At 45.1% G+C, this 13,477-nt stretch overlaps 1 long non-coding RNA gene across 2 annotated transcripts in view; it reads right to left on the bottom strand.

Annotated features, from left to right (window-relative positions):
- Positions 1–6,095: 6,095 nt before the first annotated feature.
- The window catches only part of LOC146172882 (uncharacterized), a 29,143-nt gene continuing 21,761 nt past the window's right edge, over positions 6,096–13,477 (bottom strand). The window contains exons 2-3 of one of the 2 annotated variants that reach the window (XR_014702303.1): positions 6,938–7,033; positions 6,096–6,135 (exon numbers count right to left, since the gene is read on the bottom strand). This is a non-coding gene — a long non-coding RNA (uncharacterized LOC146172882). Of the gene's footprint in view, positions 6,136–6,879; positions 7,034–13,477 lie in introns of those variants that run through there. The other variant, XR_014702304.1, reaches the window with a different exon arrangement.

Below are 13,477 nucleotides of genomic sequence, written 5' to 3'. Positions count from 1 at the left end.
GGCTGCGGCGAAACACAGGCAAGAGGCAACAAACTTCAATTAGTTCACTCATTTTTATTTATGTATTTAAATAATTTATTTAAGTGTTTAGGTAAATAGTGAACTAATTGAAGTCTTCTGTGTCTTACCTGGTATCCGTCGTTGCCAAAATAAAGCTCTAGGGCTAAAATTAATATAAATTCAGTTACCTTTTCTTATATCGTGCTAGAAAAACTGGCCACCCTGTATACGCAGTGCCTGGTGTCATCGACGGTACCGGAACCATGGAAGAATGCAAACATCATCCTCATTCACAAGAAAGGGGACTCTAAGGACCTTAAAATTACAGACCAATCAGCTTACTGTCTGTTACGTATAAGGTATTTACTAAGGTAATCGCTAATAGAATCAGGACAACCTTAGACTGCAATCAAGCAAAGGATCAAGCAGGGTTTCGAAAACGGTACTCTACTGTCGATCATATCCATACCATCATTCAGGTGATAGAAAAATGCTCGGAATATAACCAGCCCTTATACATAGCATTCACTGATTACGAAAAAGCATTTGACTCAGTTGAAACCTCGGCGGTGATGCAGGCATTGCGAAATCAGGGGGTAGACGAGCCGTACGTGAAAGTTCCTGGAAGATATATATATATATAGTGGCTGCACAGCAACCATAGTTCTGCATAAAGAAAGTAACAAAATTCCCGTAAAGAAAGGTGTTAGGCAAGGAGACACAATCTCCCCAGTACTATACACAGCTTGTTTAGAGGAAGTATTCGGAAACTTGGAATGGGAGCAGTTAGGGATAAGGGCAGATGGAGAATACCTCAGTAATCTGCGATTTGCTGATGACATTTCCTTGCTAAGTAACTCGAGGGATGAACTGCAAACAATGATTGATGACCTAGACAGGAAAAGTAGAAAGATGGGCTTGAAAATCAATATGCAGAAGATTAAGGTAATGTTCAACAGCCTCGGGAAGGAACAGCAGTTTACATTCTATAGGTAGCGAAATACTGAAAGTAGTAGGCGTATATGTCTACTTAGGACAGGTAGTAACCACAGATCCGGACCATGAAAAGGAAATAACAAGAAGAATAAGATTGGGATGGAGCGCATTTGGCAAGCACTCGCAGATTATGACTAGCAGCTTACCGGTATTGCTCAAGAGGAAAGTATGCAACAGTTGCATCTTGCCTGTACTCACCTATGGGGCTGAAACGTGGAGGCTAACCAAGAGAGTTCTACTTAAGTTGAGGACAACCCAGAGGGCTATGGAACGAAAAATGGTAGGGGTAACATTAAGAGATAGAAAGCGTGCAGAGTGGGTCAGAGAAATAACTCAAGTTACCGACATTCTAGTGGAAATCAAAATGGAAAAAGGGGCATGGGCAGGACATGTAGTGCGAAGAGAGGATAACCGATGGCCGCTGAGGGTAACAAACTGGATTCCAAGGGAAGGAAAGCGTAGCAGGGGGCGGCAGAAAGTTAGGTGGGCGGATGAGATTAATAAGTTCGCAGGGGTCAAGTGGATGCAGCTAGCACAGAACCGGGTTAAGTGGAGAAATATTGGGGAGGCCTTCGCCCTGCAGTGGGTATAATCAGGCTGATGATGATGATGATGATCTTTTCTTAAATATTTTTAACCTTAAGAAAAACAAAAAACGCCCGGTATATCACAACAAGGGTTACGCTTGAAAGTTTGGCTGCTCCCTTCCATGGCCATGCATTCTTTCGCTATAGGCAACGAGGCATGCTGTATTGAAAGACTTCGTATAATTTTGGCCACTCGAGGTTTGCCTGCACCAAATGCCACCGCCACGGGCGGGATCGAACCCGAGTCCTTGAATCAGCTGTCGATTTTTCTTACCACTTAGCCAGCAGGACGAGATCATGCATTCTTTTGGTGTTCTAGGTGCTTTCACATAAACCACATAGCAGTTTGTGATCTTAGATGTCGTCATGCAAACAAATTAGCGGATGCACTGTGCTTTGACGGCAGCAGTTGACAGGCTGACATCACGAACGGTTGACACCTTTTTTTGAATATAGGCGATGTGCCCAGAGCCTGATGCCTGACTTAGCGTGTCTTGCTCTATATTCAAACGTAAAGAGGTCTCTTTCAGCCGATAAGGTCTAAACATAAATAAGTGATTTAAGTGAATATTGGGCTTCCTTCTTTTTTTTTTAACCAGAGCTTTAATCGCAACTGCAAATGGCGTTTTCACCAGCAAAGCGTGATTTAGGTTAATATTGGGCTTCCTTCTTTTTTTTTAACCAGAGCTTTAATCGCAACTGCAAATGGCGTTTTCACCAGCAGAGCGAATAAGTGAAGACCGGATAGAAACTGGTGAGTTGAAATTGGAGGAGAAAATTGAGAACCAGCTAGCTCTTTCGTAAGCTTTAGGACGGCGGTGTACTCTGGCATATCCATTGAAATGAGCAGGTTCGTATTGTCCGATGGCGGTGACAAAGCCGCGGACGACCGACAGACTGCAGGTGTCATTGGAGCGACTTTTCTATGATGCTGACTTCCCCCCACAAAGGAAACAGCAGCCTGGTAGAGGCGATAGCAACAAGCCTGCTAGGCTGCTGTTGGTAGAGAATGATGCTGTTGAAGAACTTTCAAGATTGGGCACTGTAAACGTTAGGAGAATGTAGGACAATGTGGAAAGAATTGCGCTCGCATACATACATTCAAGATACTTCTGGTAGCATCTCTCGTAAAAAACAGTCATAAAGACGCGTGCTAGTGGCTTTGAACATCAACAAATAAACCTTACAATATCTTGCTGCGAAACCCTTCTCTCACAGGAGCGTTCGGCACCAATTATATTAGGGCGAATAAATACTTACACAACAAATATCCCAGACACGCGATTGTCTTCCTTGAAACATGGGTTGGTTCTTGCTGCGGCATTAGAGTGATTTTAAGTCGTGATCCCATTAATGACCCTCAGTGTGGCGGCTGTAAAACCAGAGCCACCATCACAGTAGGGCTAGGTCAGCTAGACATTTATAAACTGGGAGGACGAGTGTTTTGTCTGGCCAGAGCGTCTTGTTTGCTTCGAAGTTTACCGCGGTTGCACGAAACTGCTGCTCCCTTCGTGTTTGTCGCTTCTTGGATACCCAAAGCCTGGCTATTATTCGACACGGAGAGCCGCCAAATGGGAGCTGGTGAGAGGCCGCGAGTGCCCTTGAGAAGGCACTGCATCGAGAAGCAGAGGTGGTCGATCGGGGCTGCGAGGTGTCCAAAGGTCGAAGAAGTACGTCGTGAAACCAATTTTCGATGGCTACTGTCATTGGTCGCCCATGTGGTTGGAGGGAATGCCAACAGCATGGGCGTATTTCGGGCGGCCCTTGGCGGGGAGGGTGACCATATATATGTGTGAGTTTTTTTTTTTTTTTTTTTTAAGCACAATGTCCAGTTGGGCTAGTTGGCTTTTTTTTTTCATAATTTATGAGGTCCTCATTTTGTATCAGTAAGGCAATCAGCAGTGTTCACCCTACGTGCACTAATATGCTCTTCTGGTGCTTAGGTAATAGGCACTGTCAACGACGCCAAGATTTTGCAGTCTAATTGTCGCGGCTCGAATGGTCTTTGAAGTTTGTGTTCTCGCGGCCTTGGTTTTCAAGTGTTGCCGTTGAGACATTTCTTACGAAGAAGGCATAAAGCATAATTTAACCTGTGGTCATGCGTTAGTGTAAGAGTGTACGTGTTTTCAGCGTAACTGAAGTAGTCGATTGGTGTGCCTTATTTCGAAGCCTTAGTATGATGGTTCGCTATATACGTGATTAGCAAGATAGTCAATTAAAGCTACGGAATTTTCAAAACACTTAAGAAGGTTTTAACAGTACCGCTTCACTGAAATAACCTGAGCAACAGTAGCAAAATTATGAAACCGTTGTGCCTCTGATGCAAAGATTCGGCGAAAGCATGTTGGGTTTACCCTTCATCAATATTTATGTGCTTTCACTCTGAGCAGGGCTTCACATACCCCCCTCCCCCCTTTTTTTTTTAAGGTCAAGGTAGGCAATGGGGGTTGGTGGGTGGCATGTGGAAGAGGGGTGCCCTTAGCCAGTGGGCGGGTGTGCTGCTCCTAGCAAAGGATTGTGCGGTCGATAGGTAGCCACATTGTTTGGATGAAAGTGAAGGTGGGCGAAGCCAGGTTGCTGTTATAGAGAGAAGAAAGGGGGGGGGGGGGGGGCGGTTCGCTTAGCGGTGGGTGACTGATCCGCATCCTAGGAAGGTGGACATAGTAGAGAGAAGTGTTTGAGAGATGAGGATACTGAAGGATGGAGGCTTTACTTTCCAAGGCTACAGGTAGAAGCTGGAAGTTCGCATTGTTACAATTGGTACTCTTCCGCCGCAAATAATAGAGCTTCTTGAGGTTTCCAGTACATCCAAGAGGAATGAGTCGAAATAACTTTGGCGTCAAGGAGCTCCAAGATGTTGTGGGAAAATTTGCTTGAAACGAAGCCAATAATGGAAAAGAAGAGATAACTAGCGCGGCCTTTCGGCTGACGATTATCCTATCAACGGACGGACGGACAGACAGGCCGAAATCCAGGGTGGACAGGCCCCCGGGTCCCCGCACTACCCCTCTGCAACTCAAGTGTTTATGCCCCTAAGGCTCATAACACTGAAAGCCCAGCCGGTGGCTATGGTCTGCACCGTAAATGTCATTCTAAGAAGACTGAATATTGCAAGGAATGCTGAAGCTTTTTTTTTCTTTTTTTTTTAAGGCTGCAACTTTTGTAACGAATGACACAAAATTTTTTTTTTTTTTGAAAAGGAACACCTACAACATCCTCTTCCTCAAGGGCAATCAATTTTTGGTCGCAGTTGCCGCCAGCGACAATGTACAACCCTAACTGGCGCACTTATCGGTATTGGACAGTTATACTCCGTCCCCGCATGATGGAACCTATACCTTGCACTATCAAACTTTTGGTTATCTCTTATGTTGAAATAGCACCTCAAGAATTCGTGCTTCGCACCCGAAGTAGATAACCTTCTGCAAAGATTCGTTAGTCCTGTCACTTGAAGCCCTCTTTCTCGTTGGAAGCCATGGCCAAACCAGTGCACCGACGACGATGTAACTCATGGCCAGGGCAGATGCCATGTAAAAAAACGGGCAGTATGTGCTGATGCTCTTGACAACAATACAAATTTCGTTCCTACTATACTCTCTGCAAAACCTCATTGAAGAATGGAAGAACAGCTAAGTTTATGATCGTGACATGCAGAAATGACGATGTTAATTTTACATCAGTAAATCCTCAAATGAAGTAATGGCCGTAATAAGAAAAGACACTCGTGACAGCTTACAGCCCTTCTGTGTTCTGTCTCACAATAAAATGACTAAAGCAGAGGCCAATCACCCCTACAGAACTCCCGATGCCTCCATCTTGGCGGACAACTCAGCGTTCATTCTTTTTCCGCCACGCTTGACTAGTCTTGCATTGTTTCCAGGAGCATGTCCTTTTCTTGTTGGCCGGAGAGAGCGAGCTGGTACAAAGCGTAGCCAGATCGTTTCTCGGGAACGTCCTAAGAAGGGCGAGCAAATTGCTGAGGCTCGCTGAAGCGCGTCCTCTTGCTGAAGAACCGTAAAGACTGGCGCTGAGCCCCTTGGCACGAGCTTGGGAGGACGTTACACTTCCGAAACCGAAGCGCCGCCTTTTTTCGCCTAGAGAGCTTGCGGCGGTCGCAGCAAAACAAGCTACCGGAGATGCTACTCTCAGATAGCAGGCCTGACCGGCGTGACACCGCAGGTGGTCGCGCGTGGAGGGAAAGACGAAGACTGCGCTGGCCCCTGCAAGGTAGCGCCATGTTTCTTGAGTGAGCTCCTTTTGCGGACGATCAATATACTAGCTCTCATGCGTTTCCGATCATCTCAAGAAAAGAAAGAATACTTTGCAAAAAAAAAAAATAAAAATCCTGCAAATCAAATTTGCCCTTGTACGGAATGCTAGAAATTACGCGGTTAAAAATATTTATCACGTCTTCCCTAGTGAAACCAACTTAGGGCGGTTTAGAGTCATGCGGCCTAGGCCTTATTCTTTCTTTCCGTATCCAAACATTATTATGAAGGAAATAATATACACGAACCTTTCCTGCCACAAACCGCAAGGAGGCTAACAATACCTGTAAATAAAAGAAATGATTGATTTCAGGACAAAGTGTTATTGCAGAGGCTGCTGATCATTTTAAAATACAGCGGTATAAAATGTTTGCGCTCACCTACTGTTTACGAAAAAAATAATTTTAACGCGTTATAGGCCCCATTCACTGAAAATGCTGCATCGGCGTCCGTCCGGCGGCGTTGGATTTGTGATTGATAATCACGGGAATGGCACTGGAAGGCGGTAGCTGGCAGCAGACGTGGCCGTGCACTATAGTGGACGTAGGGTTGTCTGACACTACGTTTGTCAGAGGCTGCCAACTCGGGGCTCTCCTTTAATAGGGAAGGGTGGTATAAGAATCAGCATGTCAGGACCGTTCTATTCACATTATTCCTAGGCCACGCCAACACGTTCATACGGTTTGATTAAAGCGGGTTTTATATGTGGGCTGTTATGCCTACTCTAAGACGTGATACTCTTAGAGGCGGAGTTTAAGTGTCCCTTGTGAATTCCTTTTTAGCAGCTTTACACCACAAATAGCGCAATGAAAAAAAAAAAGCTTCCATTTCACAGCGGTGTCACCCCGATAACAGAGAGGCGCGTCTGCAGCCGATAAAGTGGTGACCACGACTTAAGGTCCATATATAAATCTATCGATTATCACACACTTTGAAAGAAACATAACAGCTCGCCGCTTTTCGAGACGACCTACAACGTCCGCATTGACACTTTGTTCCTCTAGCCAAAAAGTCATACATTAACCATGCTTTACTAAATAATCAATTTTGGCACAATAAAAAAAAATGGTGCGCAATAGAACAGACCAGTCCAAGCTGTGCTCAGTTATAGTTTCCTTGTGGTGAGACCCGCCGTTGTTTTTTTAAAGCATTGGCCGTATTCTGCTGGGACATCTGGTATACCTGTGTCAAGAAAAGGAAAGGCATTTCAGCTGTTGCCCTGGACTACTCACACCAAGGCTGGCTTAGAACTAAACTGACGCGGAATCAGTTAAGATGGACAAACTGGCACACAGATTTCATGAGTATCTGGCGAAGACTTAAAATGGACGTTATAGCTGGTGTTTGCTGGCGTGTGCGAAGGTTGTTCTGTGGATGTTTGTTTTGAAGAAAATGTCGACATTCGGCGCTCTTATCTTAACATTTGGTGTTCTAGGCAAGCATAGTTATCACTGCAATGTTCACACTCAACACATTTTTATAAAGATGCCGTATTTTTAGATATTGTTTTCCACGTAAAGCCACTTTCAGCACAATACCCTGAAGTCATTATTTTCTGAATCCACAAAAAAAAAACTTGAACAATATCACGCCCGAAATCAGTAGCGCTTCTTACGGCAACCTTGCAAGCGTTAGCGTAAAGTCCAATACGAGTCTCTACCAGATACCAATGACGCAGTTAAAAGAAAAAATTAAAAAAAAAAGAAAGGAAGAAAGGCGTACAGTCGCGCCCATAACTGCCACGCGCCGACTTAATAAATGAAGGTGTCCAGGATGGCGCGAAGAGCAGTTGGACAGCAGGCCTGGTACACGTATAGTCGGAGCTGCGAAGTAATCACTTTTCGGTTCCCGCAGAGATGGCCCTCCCGCTGGCAATTACTTTGCAAGCCAAACAAAACCAGCGGGAATCCACTTATCACGACACCGCAACGGAACACCTAGTTGTGCTTGAACAACAAGCTACTACCATGCGCTTGACACACTGTTTCATTTCGTGTATGTACTTAAGTTTGGCCCTCTAACACCCGCTCAGTCTAGTATAGATCGAGGGCCGAGAGCGTCAGGTATGTGCACTGAATGACCATCACAGTAAGCTCGACGATACTCAGCAGGCTCACACGGAACAACAGCAGTAACAACAAATCTTCAATATGTACGAAGGGGAACGCCCCTCCTCATTGACAGTGTCTGGAGGTAACCAATTATATCGTTTGGGTAGATCGACGCACCATGAACGAAGGCGTCTTTGTAGGGCATTGCATCGCGAGACACCATCAGCCCGCGGACAGTGATCGGAGAGAACGATTTCTCAAGATGTCCCCGTAGCAATTTATGTCTCGCTCACCAAATTCTTTTCTCTCTCAGCCTTCAGTGTTCTGCGCGAGGTCGTACAGATCGAAACTCGCCATTCATTAATAACCCTACGGGTGGCCAAGCAACGTTCCTTCATACCTTTGTTAGGGGCGGCTAGTTTTGTTTGATACGTCTTTCTACTCCAAACAAAATGGCTGAGGTGCAGTCGCAATCTTAGAGTTTTTCTGTAGGATCGTTGCCTGAATGCAATGGCACAGGTGTGCACGTGCAGTCAGTCCATACCGGGGCCAGTAATAAAGGTGTGCACTTAGAGCTCACTGCTCGGGACCTGCGAGAAATAAGCCGTGCTTTCAAGTGAATAAAAACTTAGTTTGAAGCAGATATAAGGAGACAAAGTTACAAGAGAGAGGAACATGTTCGAGGAGAACGTTAAGAAAGCGAAATAATTGGGAAGCTAATGTATGTCGAGTGAAGTGCAATGACGTAATTGAAATACTAGTGCCACTGTCACACCGAAGGGACGAAGCGACTAAGGTTATCATGATACAGCTTGTCTGAAATTTAATTCCATGCAAAACAGAAAAGTGCTATAAATCTCACATCTCTTAATTTCGTCTTATTCTTCTTTGCAATTGCTTAAATGAGGTGTAATTATGAACGTACCCCTTTCTTATCGCCAGAAGAAGCAATGACCTGTTAGGAACCGTATAAGCTATTGAATCTCTTATAATAATTATCTCCTGTGCATGGTAAAGCAGCAACGTAACGTCCAAAACTACGCTTTAGGCAAGGCTGTTTGTCAACTGCTTCTAATTCATGCGGTTAAACGTTTCGCAGGACATATAGATTATGATATTACACCTCAAAACGGTAATTCGGAGTGATTTAATGTCCCTGGGGTTCGGTCATGTGCATTCATTGCTCGCAGTACCCAGTGCCTTTTGAATTCCATGTTCATCGATACACAGCCACCGTAGCCGATATTGAACCCGCCACTCCAGCTCATTAGATGAGACCCAGCGAGCCATGGCGCCGGGGTATAATCCAGAGCTGTGTGTTCATAAATTGGATAAGAATTTTTGTTGCAATAATGAGCTGTCGTGAAAATATTTGTTTGACGACAAGATGTGCGAATATACAAAGGCGAGAACAATTTCTGTAGCTCTCGACAGGCGCGCTGCGAAGCAAGCGAAGTGAAATTTTAGCACGGCTGCTTTCAAAGCAAGAAAGCCCTCCTGGCTCATTCTAGGAGAAGTTTTATATATGAAACAAAGCGTTTGCTTTAAAACTGGGTTTCTTTTTCTCTACAGCTAGCGCACTGGTGGAACAACCAAAACAGGCTTGCTCACATTTGAGCAACCCCACTGACCACTGCCCTGTAGATAAATGTTAATCATGGTTAGAAATGTCGCTCAAAGGAAGTAATTCTGGCCTTGTATAAGGTTATTCCTGAAACGTAGTTATTACTAATCGCATTTTTTTTACAAGTGTTGCGCCTTTGTCGTATTTTTGACGGGATGGAGAGGAGGCCATTCTGCGCAGCAGTTACCCACAAGACCAGCTAAAATTGGTGAACAGGGCTGAAGCTGCTCTGAAAGCTGATGGACTGTCGGACTGGGAGGTCCACCCATCACGGCTCTAAAACAGCCTTTTGGAACTTAATAAACAGTTATCCATTCATAGCGTTAAAGGCCCCATTATCACTTCCGTCCCATAGAGGCCTGCCGTGGCAGGAACTATAGTCTCAGTCATGAACATACAGATGGTGCGAGTAATCTCATTCGATAGGAGCTAACATCTGGCTTGAATAGGGACCTTAAGCAATTATTTGGTGGAAATTTCGCCTTAATTTGAACATTGTGAGGCATTCCACGTGAATAAAAATTAGTAAAGGAATGAGGTAATCTTTGTTTCTGGTCCGGCGATGAGGAAAGAAACGCCTGCAGAAAAGCTTCGAAATCATAGTTATACATCGCTTTCACGATATCTGGCACCAGGATGTTACAAAGTGGATCGCGGAGGAATCTTGCACTGACTGGAGAGTTCTTAACTCGTATCCTGCTGCCTCTCTGCTGCTGCTTCATATTTGCGCCATTAATCTCGACTGTCATTTTAGCCCAGGATATTCGGCTAGGCGAAAAACATGTGCCATTTACAGAGACAAAATCTTTATCGAGCCCAATGGTGGTAGATTTCTTCTGTAGCCTCACTTTTCACTTATAAACGGCCAGTGACGTTGACGCAGTTGCGCACTGCTCACTCGGAAAGTGACCGAGGGTAAAACGGAGGACACTTCTTTAAAAGCGGTCATCGACACTGCACGTGTACTTACTGCTGCAGAAACTGCGCTGCGGGAAGATAAATAGGAGCAAGAGGCTATAATCAGCGCTGTATCGAACTGGCGGCCTTCCTCCATCGGGTACTTTATGGACTACCTCCATCTCCTCACCTCTGCCACTAAATTCAGCCGCCGTGGTTGAATTTCTTGACGCGTACCTTCCTCGCTAGATCTACTTCGGCACCAACCGTAGTGGCCGCTTGAAATCTTTCACCGAGAGACGGCAAACGACAAGCAATTTGTCGGTCTCCCGCTGTGACTTGTGAGCTCGCGGAGAAGTTTCACCGTCAGGACATGCTGAGCATCCAGCCGCCATCACATACTTCGCCCTCACGTCTGCTCTGGCATTCTCTTCACAACACCTATAGCCACAGGTCCCCTGAAGCCGTAGCCACCGTTTAGCGTACAAGCATGTTTTCTCACTCGAAAACAGGAGGGAGAATTGATTGTACACTTCGAAAATTGCGTTAAACTGAACAGCAGTGAGTAAATAAGCTTACGCTTTATCACTCCCGTATTTTTGGCCCCTGCTTCAGTGGGATTGGCGGGATAAATCTGCAGCCACATACTGGAAGACGTCGAAGCCAACTGGAAGACTGTCGAGACATTAAGATAAGCCTCTCACTCCGAATGGCTCTAGTTTTTGATTGCTTGTTGCAGTGCAAAATGCATTGATAGAAATCAAAAGGGGTAAATAAAGTCCTGTCGAAAGCAGTGTGAAATGGAACATGTTGTTCCCCTGGTGCGTTTATATTGCCTGAAAGGAGCAGAACAGTGCTGTACTGTGGCACTGTCTTCTTGCGTCGTCAAAAGGGAGCTCTCTATCTCATATGGATCGCCTTACAAAACTACTATGCTCGTCTGCTATTGGCGTCCTAGCGTATATGATGAGGAATTTCAGCGCATAATGGCCAGCTATTTCATATGTAACGTGCACATGCGAGAGCTGAAGAAAAATGGCCAAATTAGGCACGGTATCGTGCAAGAAAGTGGAACGCTTCTTATTCGTTTAGCCGCTTCTCTATATCGTAGTTGAACGCGAAGGACACATACTTATATGAGAACGGAATAGCAACTTAATTGTTACGAATGAAATGAAGGTTTATTTCCTCTCCAAGGAATGACAACTAGAAGACTTCAATAACTGGATGACGTCAGTCCAGAGAGACGGTTATTCCAGGGTAGCCAGCAGCTCACGGTCGGTGGTCGCGTGCTGCCGCTTATGCACATCGTCTTCCTTACACAAGCAATAACCGCATGCCCGACCAAGGTTTTGTCTCAAAGTTCTGATCGCACAATTTATCAACGATTTGCTACTCTTGCAAGAACCGATCAGGAGCAGGCTGTAGGATAAATAGGGATTCCTGATTGGTCGAACTGAATGTAGTTTGATATAGTATATAGTATTTAATACCACCACCCCACTGAGGCTTCAAGAGTTTCTGACATAAAGCGTAGGTTCGAGCTCCTTGGATTGTATGTAGACGAAAAACAAGGCCAAACAGGATTGGTGATACATAAGGTCCACCGAACAGACGATCCCTGTTCTTTGTTCTGCTTGCTTATCCAGCCCAATACGCGCCATATCTTGCAAGCTGTATAAGGCACAAAACTCCAACTTTTATTTATACATTGCCTCAGTGAATTCAACCATTTTCTGTCTTAAAAGTGAGCTTAAAATTTGAAACAATTTTGCCGGCTGTTTAGGGGCAACTGGGCTAAATTCAGCACACGGGAGCGTCAACTAATACGACGGCTTATCTTTGATGGTTGCCCGACACCTGCGTCCATCGTCACTAGCGATCTGCGCCTAGCACGCCTTCGCTGTTGAAGCGTCTGGACATTCGCTCATTCACTGTCGCGGCCATGCCGTCCAGCCCGCCACGTCCCAAGCACAATCTGTACGCGGTGCATGTTCATTCACTCAGCGAGGACAACGCTCCAATTAAGTGGGGCGTGCTAGCGAGTTCTATCACCTGTTATGAAAGTGCATAAAACAAAACAAAAGAAGGTCGTGTTTTGCGTCGTTTTTCTCCTTACGGGCCCTCACCTGCTTCCGCTTGCGCATAGACTCTGAGCCAACCTTCCCCTCTTACTGAAGGCTGCGAAGGCTGCCGGCAGTAGCCTGATTTGAAGAGGGAAGCTTTCAGGAAAGAAAAAAATAAAGGCAAACTAAGAGGCCACATCTTGCTATGGTGCATTTGAACCTCTCATGCCAATCTCACCCCAGCTGTAATTGTAGATGGAGAATTAAACCAGGTGCTGTCGCGGCGTCACTGTGAAGACGACTTTTGATACGGTTCGCGCGTTCGTTAGGAGGCGCAACAAGCCGCGCCGGATGCCCAGCGCTTTACGCGTTGCCAGTGGTTGGCGACTTGAGTACCCATTTGTTGTTGTTGTTACTGTAGCTCTGCCCTTAGATGCAGAAGTGTCGTCCGGTAGGTGTCTCCTCTCCCTTCTTTTTTCATATATATGGGCAGTATTGCCGGCTGCGCATAAATGTAGTTTCTAGTGTATCCCGTTTTGCTGCCTTTTGTGAGAGCAGCGAGTGTTCGGGAGACTGCATCTGACTGTAGGGACTTACCACTGAATGCAAAAAAAAAAATAATAATAATCGAAAAACGTGTTCGGTTTAGTACGCATATAAAAATCTAAAATTTTGTTATGAAAGGTGTAATGTACACCTAGCGACAATTGCTTGGCACTTCTTATTGCTGCGGATTGAAGCAGCCTTACGCATGCTAAGTAGACGTATCCAAGCTTATGCGGAACGTAATCTTTAAGGAATGGTTCTACTTTGCATTTTTTCGCGCTTGAAATGAAGTAAAGGAACGAAGTTAGTTTCCAGGGGTAAACTCTGTTGTGTAACCCTTTGTCAGAAGGAAAGAAAATCAATAAATATAGTGTATACTTTCGACTTATGCCCCAAAAAATTACTCGTTTTCAGTGAGTAAAAATATTCGGACCATAGTCAC

Source organism: Amblyomma maculatum, chromosome 11 (assembly GCF_055883805.1).
Source record: "Amblyomma maculatum isolate TAMU_Amacu chromosome 11, ASM5588380v1, whole genome shotgun sequence".
NCBI lineage: Eukaryota > Metazoa > Arthropoda > Arachnida > Ixodida > Ixodidae > Amblyomma > Amblyomma maculatum.
Note: the sequence above shows the minus strand (reverse complement) of the source record. Positions and strands in the feature narration are given on the sequence as shown.